Here is a 10,516-nt window from a genome sequence, read left to right on the forward strand (position 1 = left end):
CACTAGTCAAAGCCCATTAGAGAGTAAAGCATCATTCACCCCTTCATAAGGAAGAGGGAGTCCATGGATGGGAGGTGAAGAGACTTGCTATATTCATTAACTCATTTTCCACTTTCACAGTCAGGTGTTCATCATAGGTCAGAATGCAAAATTCGGCCTCCTTTTTTTTTTTGAAATCGCAATTTTAACTTCTCCTTGCTCAGAAATAGCCAGACAAGCTCAGGACAAGCACTTCCTGTCATTGTGAAGCAACGACACTGCGGGTTGAACCTTTAGACAGCACGGTCCACCTTTGCTTATATCAGACAGTCAAATGAGAGGGTGGTTTGGAAATCTCAACTCATCCAGGCTTTACACACCAGTGAGTGCAGAAGAGTTACCGAAAGACACGGCAGCAGATCTGTCCCCAGAATTAATCAGTCTAATCCCTTTATCCCCAGCGGGACTGCTCTGATTAACTTCCCCAAGCCCACCACGACCAAGGCATCTCAGAGAAAATATCTGCGAAAAGCCTGCCATGGCTCTGTAGGTGCAACAGGCACCCTGAGAGCGGCACGAGCATCGTGCCGTGGAAGCGGGGCCGTGCCGGAGGTCCTGCCGTGCCCTGGGAGCTGAGCTGGGCTCAACGTGGGGCACAGGGGGTCCCTGCCCCCCCGGAGGACATGCAGCCTCAGCCCTGGGCTGCACGGGCTTGTTTCTCGTTTCTCGTTTGAAGCTTGTGCTGTGCTCTGCGCAGGGGCTTGCAAGTGTGTTTGTCAAATCAGCACAACAAAGGCAAGAGAAAAGAAGACACCCGCAAGTCAGGGAATGATTGCAGGGGTCATGTCCATCAATACCAGCTCATCTTTGAATGCTGAGATGTTCCATTAAAGCATTTCAATTTCCCCCCCAGGCTGAGATTTTTTCGCTCCTTCAAACACTTTCATCCATCACCACTCAGCACAAGGGAATATTATTCCATATCTACAGGTAAAAGCAAGGCTCTGAGCAGTTCACATGCAACATATGCCCCAGCTCTGCATCCCCAACTAACTTTACCAGCCACATTCAGATATCAAACATTAGACAATTGTCACCCTGAAACCAAACAGCAACTCAACCACGAGAGCCTGCTGAATATAAACGGGGGGGTCTTGGCAGTCAGTGAGGTCCAAAGATGGAACTGCCTCCTCCAAGACATAAATTAATTGCTTGGTTAGCAATAGCTATAAAATAATTATTGTGCCCTATTTATTCCTCCTTGCAGAAATCTATCATCGGTCAAAGATCCAAGAGCTGATTTTTTCATAAACAAAATTTGAAATCAGTGCAATAGGGATGCTCCAGGTGGCAAAGTCAAAACTCCGATTTTTCGCTCATTTAAGCCAGGCAGCATTTAGCAACGCCTCAAAATTCACAGAAAGTGTAGCTGTAAATACACAGGGTGTCCAGAAAGGGCCAGGACAGAAATGCTGGTCCCTGTGGAGCTCCTACCAGCTGGGAAAGGCTGGTACCCACTCTGGTGGCTGAAACAGGCAGCAAACTACAGCTGGGGCCAGGTGATGTTTTCAGTTGGATAGTGTCTTTGCCAAAAAGGATGACCTTTGTGTTTACCCAAACTATTTGCAAATCCACCCAGAAATTCAAGAATCCTTCTGGAAAGTCGTGGTGGGGTTTTTTAAATTTTTCCAAATACTGAATAGTCTCATTTCAGCCTTTAGGAGGCAAAACAACACAATTTCTCACTTCAAGATGAAGTTTTATTCATCAGGTTTCTCACACTCAATTTTAAAAATCCTCTGCCCGTTTTGTCCAAACCACAGGACTCTCACAAAAAGTTCAAGTTGCAAAGCAGAGAGCAGTTGCTCCCTAGGCTGTGCATCCCTGTCCAAAACCGGCCGGGATGGGGTGGGCACCCCCGGTGGGGAGCGGTGCAGCAAACACCCTCTGCCCAGGTCCCAGAGTCGCAGCAACCACAGGCACAAACCTGTGCTTGAAAAGATCTGCTTTGGGGCCAATGTGCACCAGGACATACCCTGAAGCAAACACTGTAATGCATGAAGAATGGTGCTCAGCCACCAAAGACCTAAAGTCATCTTTCTCCCATTCTGCAGGAACACTAGACTATTAAAATCCTTGCCTGAAAAGAGAAGCCTATAGGCTTTGATACCTGGGCTTGGAGTGCTTGAGGATTATCTCGGATGTTTTAAGAATCACAAATATCTGCTTTAGACAATTTTCTTGGAGGAGAAAACCCTCCTCAAAGCCTTGGTGGTGAAAAGCAAAATCCCAGCCTATATCCACAGACCTGAACAACTAAGTACCCTTCTCAGGGACAGGCGGTGGTTCCTGTGCCCCCCCCCACACCAGGGCATCACTGTCCCCCAGAACAAAGGGGAGCAATGGGGTTGTGCTGAAGACATGTGGCTAAAATCGAAAAAATTCTAATTAAACTGGCTCCAACACAGACTTTCATGTGAACCCAGGCCAGTCAATTAATTTTTCTGAGTTTCTCATCACTAACTTGCCCTTTCATTCCCCCTACCTTTGTCCCTCTTGGCTATTTAGGATATAAATTCCCCAGGACACTGAGTACCTCTCGCAAAACCTGCGTAGATGTTCAGTACAGCAGGGCCACGAAGGTGACCAATGACTTCAAAACCAGCTATGATACAAACAACAAATTTCAGCTGCTAATGTTAAAAGCAAAGGTGTTTACTACAGAGAGGCTTTAATCCTGGACAAAGCTGGTGCTGTGGTGTCAGATGTCCATACATACTCTGTTTCCCCGAAAATAAGACAGAGTCTTATATTAATTTTTGCTCTAGAACTTATTACTTTTTTACATGCATAGCTGCTTAGACACTACTTAAATTGACTTTTTAAAATGAATTGTAACTAGGGCTTATTTTTGGAGTAGGGATTATATTGTGAGCATCCTCAAAAATCCTGAAAAGTCATGCTAGGGCTTATTTTCAGGGTATGTCTTATTTTTGGGGAAAGAGAGTATATAGCACACATAATCTGTGCTCCTGAGCGAGGAAGGGACAGGACATGTGTCTGCAGCAGCAGAGACCTCGCTCTGTGGGACATCTCTGCCCCGCGCAAGCCAGGTTATAGAGCTGCCTCCAGAGTCAGTGCAGTGGGGTTTTTTTATTTTATTTTCCCAATGAATAATAAAGCAGCCTTTCTGCCCTGCTGTGAAAAAAAACAGATATCTCTGGATATGTGCTTATGGAAGAGCTGCACTGGCATACTTGGAGTTTCTCTGACTGGTCAGGTAAATCCATCACTGACATGTAAAAATGCTGCCCAAATGGATTAGCTATCACTTTGCATATCTTGGCTAAGGAAAGCAGGCTAATGTCAGATGACCTTAGTATTAGTTAAATGCAGTTGTTTCTCCTTTGAGAGGCCAGCTGAATTTACAGCTTTGGGAGCTTCAAGTATCCATGGCACAGTACACAGCACTGTCCTGACACCCCCACAGCCAACCTGAGCCTACAAGCTACATCTGAAAATTGGTTTTGAAGGGTTTAGAAACTGTAGAAACTGCCTTTCATGGGGCTTCTCCACACAAGCCCGCTAATGCCTGCATGTGTTACTCCTGGCTGCACCTCAGCAAACTGCAGAACTGCTCTTCTGGGGTAGGAGGTGGGGAACATCAGACCAGAGCAAAGCTGTGAAACAGGGAGACGAGCCGGTGTGCATGGAGGAAAGGACTTTTGCAGCTTTGGATAACAGAAGTTTGCCAGGCAGGGACGGAGAAGGTCTGTGGATACCTGTCTCCTGGGGGTTACCTCTAGAAAAGCCCATACCTCAAACTGCTGAGCTCTGAACGGGAGGAACGGCGTGTCAGGCTGTCCCCTCCGCCTCTCCTCAGGAAGGCGAGCTCATGTCCCAGGTCTGGACCTTCAACAAGTGTCAATGCAGAAAAGCTCACAATATTTGCTTTCCTTACTGAAGTCCTTTGAGATCAATGCACAAAACACCACGACACTGTATACTTCTTGGATCTTCGCTTTAGCATAAACTAACACAGAGTTGTATGTTTTCTTTATTTCTGAGTGAAATAATTTTCGGGAAGAGAGAGGATCTGCCAGGTTGGTTGGGAAAGGGAGCAAGTAATGCCGGGATACAAGCCAGGGAGACCTGAGAGCTCTGCCCAAGGCCACGCTGAGCCGAAACGGTCTACCTGGCACGCTGCAGGACAACTTCATCCCCAAGAGACTGGGCACCTCCTCACCACAGGATTAGGGTATGCCTGAGGAAAAGCTGAAATGTGAACACTGCTCAGCATGTCACCGCTCACACAGAGGCACGACAACGCCAAGTTATCCTTGGCAGGGCTCCCCCAAGCTGAAGTGATGTTTATAAGGCCGCTTTTTTGAATTAAAGAAAAATATACCCAAGCTGAGTTATATGGCAGATGTTTCTTTAGACTGAAGCTTGGCGGAGGATGCAGAACAGGATTGTTCTGGCACCACCCAAGGCAGCACTCTTGCGGAGGTTTCTGGTTTATGTATTTATGTAAGTCTTGAGAACTTGTAGTTCTCTTTCAGGGCTGTGCAGAGCCCACGTGGCAGAAGGGACTTGCTGATGCCCATCAATGGGGGAACCAAAAATTGTCTGTGGAGAGCAGAATAACCACATCGGAGAGTAAATACACATCAGTGGGCATATGTACATGGTCGTGTTAACGTGAAAGTATTGGGAAGAGCAACTGTGTAGTCCTTTTGTGCATGACAGAGGCAGACGCGTGCCGCGTTCAGTGCACACATATGGCTGTGCACATGAGCAACAGCACCACATTCCTCCTGACCCGCTCCGAGGCAGCTTTGTTAACATTCCTGGTGGGCAGGCAGCAAAGACAACAGAGCTGTCTTTCAGATCTGGAAAGAGCAAGTGTATGCTTTGGATAAAGGGTCACAGCGAGACAATCAGGAGCCATTTGCACTGATTTTCATCCAAGGAATTTTCCCAGACTTCTGTAGCACATCTGCTTAGCATCACCCCACAGCTGCTAAGCATCTCCTGCTGCAAGGTGCCAAACCAGCTTAGCAAAGCCAGGGGAATACAAGAGCCTTATAATAACAGCACCTAAACCCCCCACAAGGGAGGAACAATTTGTCCTTCACCATTCCTGTAGCAGAAAATTATATTGGGCTACAATTAATTTCTACATTCTCTGTATCCGCTACATCGGAAAATCCTCAGCAGCAGCAATATGTCACAAGCTCCATTACAGCTGGCAAACCCAATTTCACAAAGCAAGGGCCCGTCTCTGCACGCGAAGGGTGGGGAAAGCATCACTTGCAAGCACTTTGCCACACCTATAATTACACAAATGTGCAAAGGGATGTAAAGACTGCCCAGAAGCTCAGTTTATTAACAGCCAGAGGCACACGGGTGAGAACCCATCCCAGCTTCAAGGAGGCGACCTTGGTGTCTATGCCCTCCTACAGCTGATGTAGTTAAGTGCACTCCATGGCTGTTCTCCATCCTGGGACGGACTCACCTCTCAGTAGGGACTAGACCTAATGAAGAGTCTCCGCACACAGCCCTGGGATAGATCTGCATCACTCAGGAGTCACAGGGTCAACATGTCCGATCCTCCAATTTGATTCATAATTTTGTAGATAGCACAGGAGTTACAGAAAATTTGGCTGGTTCTGAAATCAAATATCGCAGGAACAGTGTGCATCCTCTATAACGAGCAGAGCCTGAATACCATTAGTCAGTATGTGACAGCAACAGAAAAATCAGTATAATTGGCATTGTACAGTATGTGGTTATCCTACAGGAAATTGTACCTTGCTGGACCAAGCCACAATAAAAGAGCTTGATATAACTCTGCAGCTCAAAGCACCGGGGCCCTACGGCAAATCACTATTATTTGAAGCACGATAAATATGGGACCAGTTCAAAGGCCACTGCAGAGGGTGCTGAGCACCCCGCTGTCCTTAGCGGGCTTCAGATCAGCCCCCGTAAGACTGTGTGTTCCTGCTGTCTCGAATCCCTGCCCACATTTTGCAGCACACGGGTACATCTCACAGAGCCCCCGCTCACTGGGGTGTGAAATGAATGCTGCCCGTTTCGGCAGAGATACAGACAGGAATTTTTTATTTTTTTTTCCCCTCCCGACTGCTGCTGTTTTCTGTGACAATCCCCAAGGCATTCAATACATCAGAAATTAAAGAAGCTACTAGAGAGAAACAGCAGGTGTGCATGGGTGGGAAAGCTTTAAAATAAGCACTTTAAAATTAATTATTAGATAATGATGTTGTATCTGAAGATACTTAGGTAATGGCACATTAACAGCTGGCAGGACTGACAGTGCCTATTCTGTTCACACAGGCACAACAGAAATACGCGTTTTATCTCACAGCCTTTTCTCTGAAGATTTTCATTCACCCTCAAAACACTTTTAAAACACGGAGAGCTGTCTGTCCAATTATTCACCCAGCTCCTCCCTTGTCCTCCCTCTTGCTCAGCACTGTGGTTTGAACAAAAATGCTGGATATGGCCTCAAAAGTGTGCCCCCTTTTTTGCAGTCTCATACATATTTGCTTGTCTCCCCAGTTCCTGGCCCCTCGCTCTTCTCACCAAACCAAAGTATTTAACAGCACAAGATTGCCTCAAGAGGCTCACAAGATTTACTACACGCTTAAGACATGGAAGCTCATCCAGAGTCAGAGGAGCATACTGTCACAATTCAAAAACTGCTGTAGATCAACCTCTAATTTTACAACTCCAACTTTTTTCCGGCATGGCCCACAAAGAAAGGAAAGGGATTGTTTTCTGTATCTTCAGGCAGCTGCATTTACATGAAGAGTAACCTTCAAAACTGTCACAGACCCGTCAAATCCCTGTAAGCACTTTGAGAACAACCTTCCTGCAGAGCTGGGCTCTTGCACGGTGCTCAGATTCCCACCAGCAGCGCTGGGCTGGAAGTACTGGGGATAAAGTCCTGTCTACAGCCAGCGGGACAGGCTGGCCCCAGGACATCGGGATGAAGAAACCATCCAGGTCCTGCCTTTTCTGAAGAACAAATTACCATTTCAAGGCACGGTGTCAAGAGACAGATATCAAACACTTTGGCCGTTGGTGCTACTACAGTAATGAGAACAGATTAAGCGGACAGATGTCTAGAAACGAAGACCATAGACATCAGGCAAGAAAGAAATTTGAAACCTTCTCTAGAGGAAGGGATGCTATCACCACTGATTTTTTAACTAAGATTCATCCTGGAACATCATGTTTTATGGAAATGTTACCTTGGCATCCAACATGGGCCTTTTCAAAAGAGCTCAGTAGTTTAAACTTTCTCACAAACAGACACTTTTCCACCTTATGAAATCACCAGCCTTTTTAATTTCTCTCTCCATCCAAGACAGAGCACGGACTGAGATCCCTGTGGAGCACGAGAAGAACTTGGCCGAGAGAAACCCACACTCACATAGCGCCAGCCCTGGACAGGGCTCTTCGTTTCATCTCCCACAAGCACTGAAATTTATTCCAGGCTTTTGGTTGTGGTGGGGGGTTTTTTGTTGGTTTTTTTTTGTTGTTGTTTTTTTTCCTCCCTAAATGATTTTAAATCTCCGATGGGACTCGGCATTTTGTTTTATTCCATTCAGCAGTAACACTAGTGGCTTTTGGACTGCAAAAAGCAGAGTGAAAAAGCAGACAGCAGTGGGAGAAACAACCCACAGACATCCTAGTGCCAGCACTGATGTCACATTGAATAGATATTTGAAAGAATTTAGTGGCTTGGTGTCATTACTCCCAGAAGCAGCAGCTGCCCTGAAGCACTCCAGCACAATTCACGCTCAGGAACTCTGGTCTCTATGCGCCCAACAAATGGAACAAATTCTGGTTTGCACCTCACAGTGCAGAACAGGATGGGTTGAAGTCTCCTGGACTTTTGGTGTCTAACTGTTTCATAGCAATTTAAAGATCATCTTTACCGGCTCAAATATCAAAATCTCCCTTCCCAGGAAGCGACGTGAATCAAGGTGCAGCACTTCGTGGGGTAACACGGAGTGGGACCCCCCTGTGTTCTGCAGAGGGTCGTGCTTGCTCAGGCTCCCTCCTCACTCCATCTGCAGGGACATGTTCTGCTGGCAAGAAGGTGCAGGGCAGGTCTGCTCTCACAAGTAAAGGGCAAGGATACGCTACTAGCTTAGCAGAAAGGAAAAAAAAAATCAAAAAGCACAAGCAAGCGACACTAGGAGATGCTGTCCCCTTCTTATCTTCCGTAGGTCAGACCCCACACCAGCAGAATTAGGGATATACTGCAGAGACTGGGGATGGAGCCAGGCTCCCCCTGAGCAATGGGGACCTGATAGCATCTGTCCTGTGCCCTCCTCCAGTGACACGGCCCTCAACACAGCCGGGAGCAGCGGTGGGGAGCAATGCTGGCCCTGGGTGGGCACATGGGCACCACGCTGCACCCGCACAAGCCACTGCCAGCGCTGCTGATGCCAGCAGGACAGCGTCAGAGGCTGGCATTGCTCTTCTGCATCAGGTGAGCCTGTTTTAATTAGCTCCATTGCCTCAAAGAGAACATGCATGCTTTCAGCATGAAGTGGGACCACTGATGGGGCTGGGGATGCTGGGAGGAAATACCCTGCAGGACAAGAGCCCTCCTGCTCCTGTTATTCCACAGCTTTACCAGAGTACTTATCCATGTTATTCTTGGCAGGTAAAACTCAACCTGTGCTGACAGTGGGCAAAAAACAAGCACACATTCTGCATGTGACCCAGTATGGGATATTCAGCAGGCACACACCTCACAGCAGGTTTTCTAACAGCGTATGTGACTCGTGTCCTGGTCTAGCACCACAGGTCAGGAAGAGATAAATTGCTAAAATCATAATCGGAAGGGGAAAAATGGGGAAAATCCTGTAGCCAAGACCAAAATCATGAATGAGTGTATCCTGGAGAAACCTTTGGCAGGAAGACAGGGACCCGTATTCTGTGGCTACCCCAGCCAAACCCAGACATCTGGTCATCCTAAGGCAATTCCCTCTTTGCCTCGCTTCATGTGTGCAAAGGACTCGGAAAGCCAGCACTGCTTAAAATTAACAACAGCAGATACAGGAAGAGCAGAGACACCAACAGCTACAGCCTGAAGCATCAGAAAAATGGAAGAAAGATGCTATTGTACAATATGGCTGTGCCAGTACTTCTGATGCTGCAGCTATCATCAGCATCTCATACCAGCTGTAAATACAAGTGGCAGACACAGACACACCCCTCCCCAAGCTACGGTACATAAATACAACTAACCAGTCGCATCTATAGTCTTTTATCCAGTATTTATTAAAGATCAGCTTTTCCTTTGCTGCTCCCAGTTGAAACAGATCAAATAGTTGCACAGGAATGAGTAACTTTTGAGATGATCGAAACGTAAAGAGAAATCATCATCAGTGTTTCTCACCAGAGACTTAGCTGGCTGGCTGGAGGATTAACTTCCTTGAAAAGAAGAAAGAAATCATACCTTAATGCCTGGTGGCTTTAGTGCTTCAGCATATTTTCCTACTCATGATCTTCTCTAAATCAATTCATCTGCACTTTCAAACACAAGCCAACAAACTCATTAAACTACCAGCATAATGTATTTGCCCCACAACACTTTTTGCCCCTCAGTTAATGAGTACGGGGAAGAAAAAAAGACAGATATGGGAACAGTTCGCTGGCTCCACTATGGAGATAGCAGTTACCTTCATGCTCTGGGCAACTGATGTATTAATGGGGAATTAGAAGTGACAAGTTCCAAGAATTCGTGCAATGAGGACAGTTCTCATTTGCCGTAATAGGACAGTCTGGGAAAGCATCCGTTGTGATGCTATTAACTGGATCCTGAACCCAATTGTCCATCCTGCGACATGGCTCTTTTGCATCCAGGAGAGATAATGTGGGCATCAAAGTAGTGTAAAACAACTGTAATCAGCAAGCGCAAGGTCACCATAGCCACATCTCAGAGTGAGGCAAAGACAATTTCTTCCATGTATTTTCCTTCTTTTCTGTTCATGATTTACAAAAGACCCAGTTATTTTCTCAACTGGATTCATTTCAAGCAGGTATTTCTTCAAAGTACGCTCTGATTTTTGTCGCTCAGTTTGGACTGGACACCAGTGCCAGATGGGATTGCTACTGTTCCCACACCACATGAAAAACACTCGCAGACCTGGAATTTCTGATGAAAATTTTCACACTTGCAAATCGGCACATTTGCTTCCTGCAAATAATCACAGCAGCTTTACCCAAAGGCATTCCTGCCAGCAAATGCATTAGCTCACGTATTTGGGGATTTGACCACAGAGGGCCACAAAAAGCAGCAGAAGCAAACACAACATTTAATTTGACAAATATTTACTAAAAAATGGCACCTATCCTCTGTCGCAGCCATCCCACAGTAATTATACTCCTTGCATCCGTGTCTAATTTAGAAAGCCCAAATGGAAGGAAATCATGAGGATTCTTCTGGGGAAACAAAATTTACCTTGAGTAAAATCTAGCAGCTGCAATCAGC

Source organism: Caloenas nicobarica, chromosome 18 (genome assembly GCF_036013445.1).
Source record: "Caloenas nicobarica isolate bCalNic1 chromosome 18, bCalNic1.hap1, whole genome shotgun sequence".
NCBI classification, from domain to species: domain Eukaryota; kingdom Metazoa; phylum Chordata; class Aves; order Columbiformes; family Columbidae; genus Caloenas; species Caloenas nicobarica.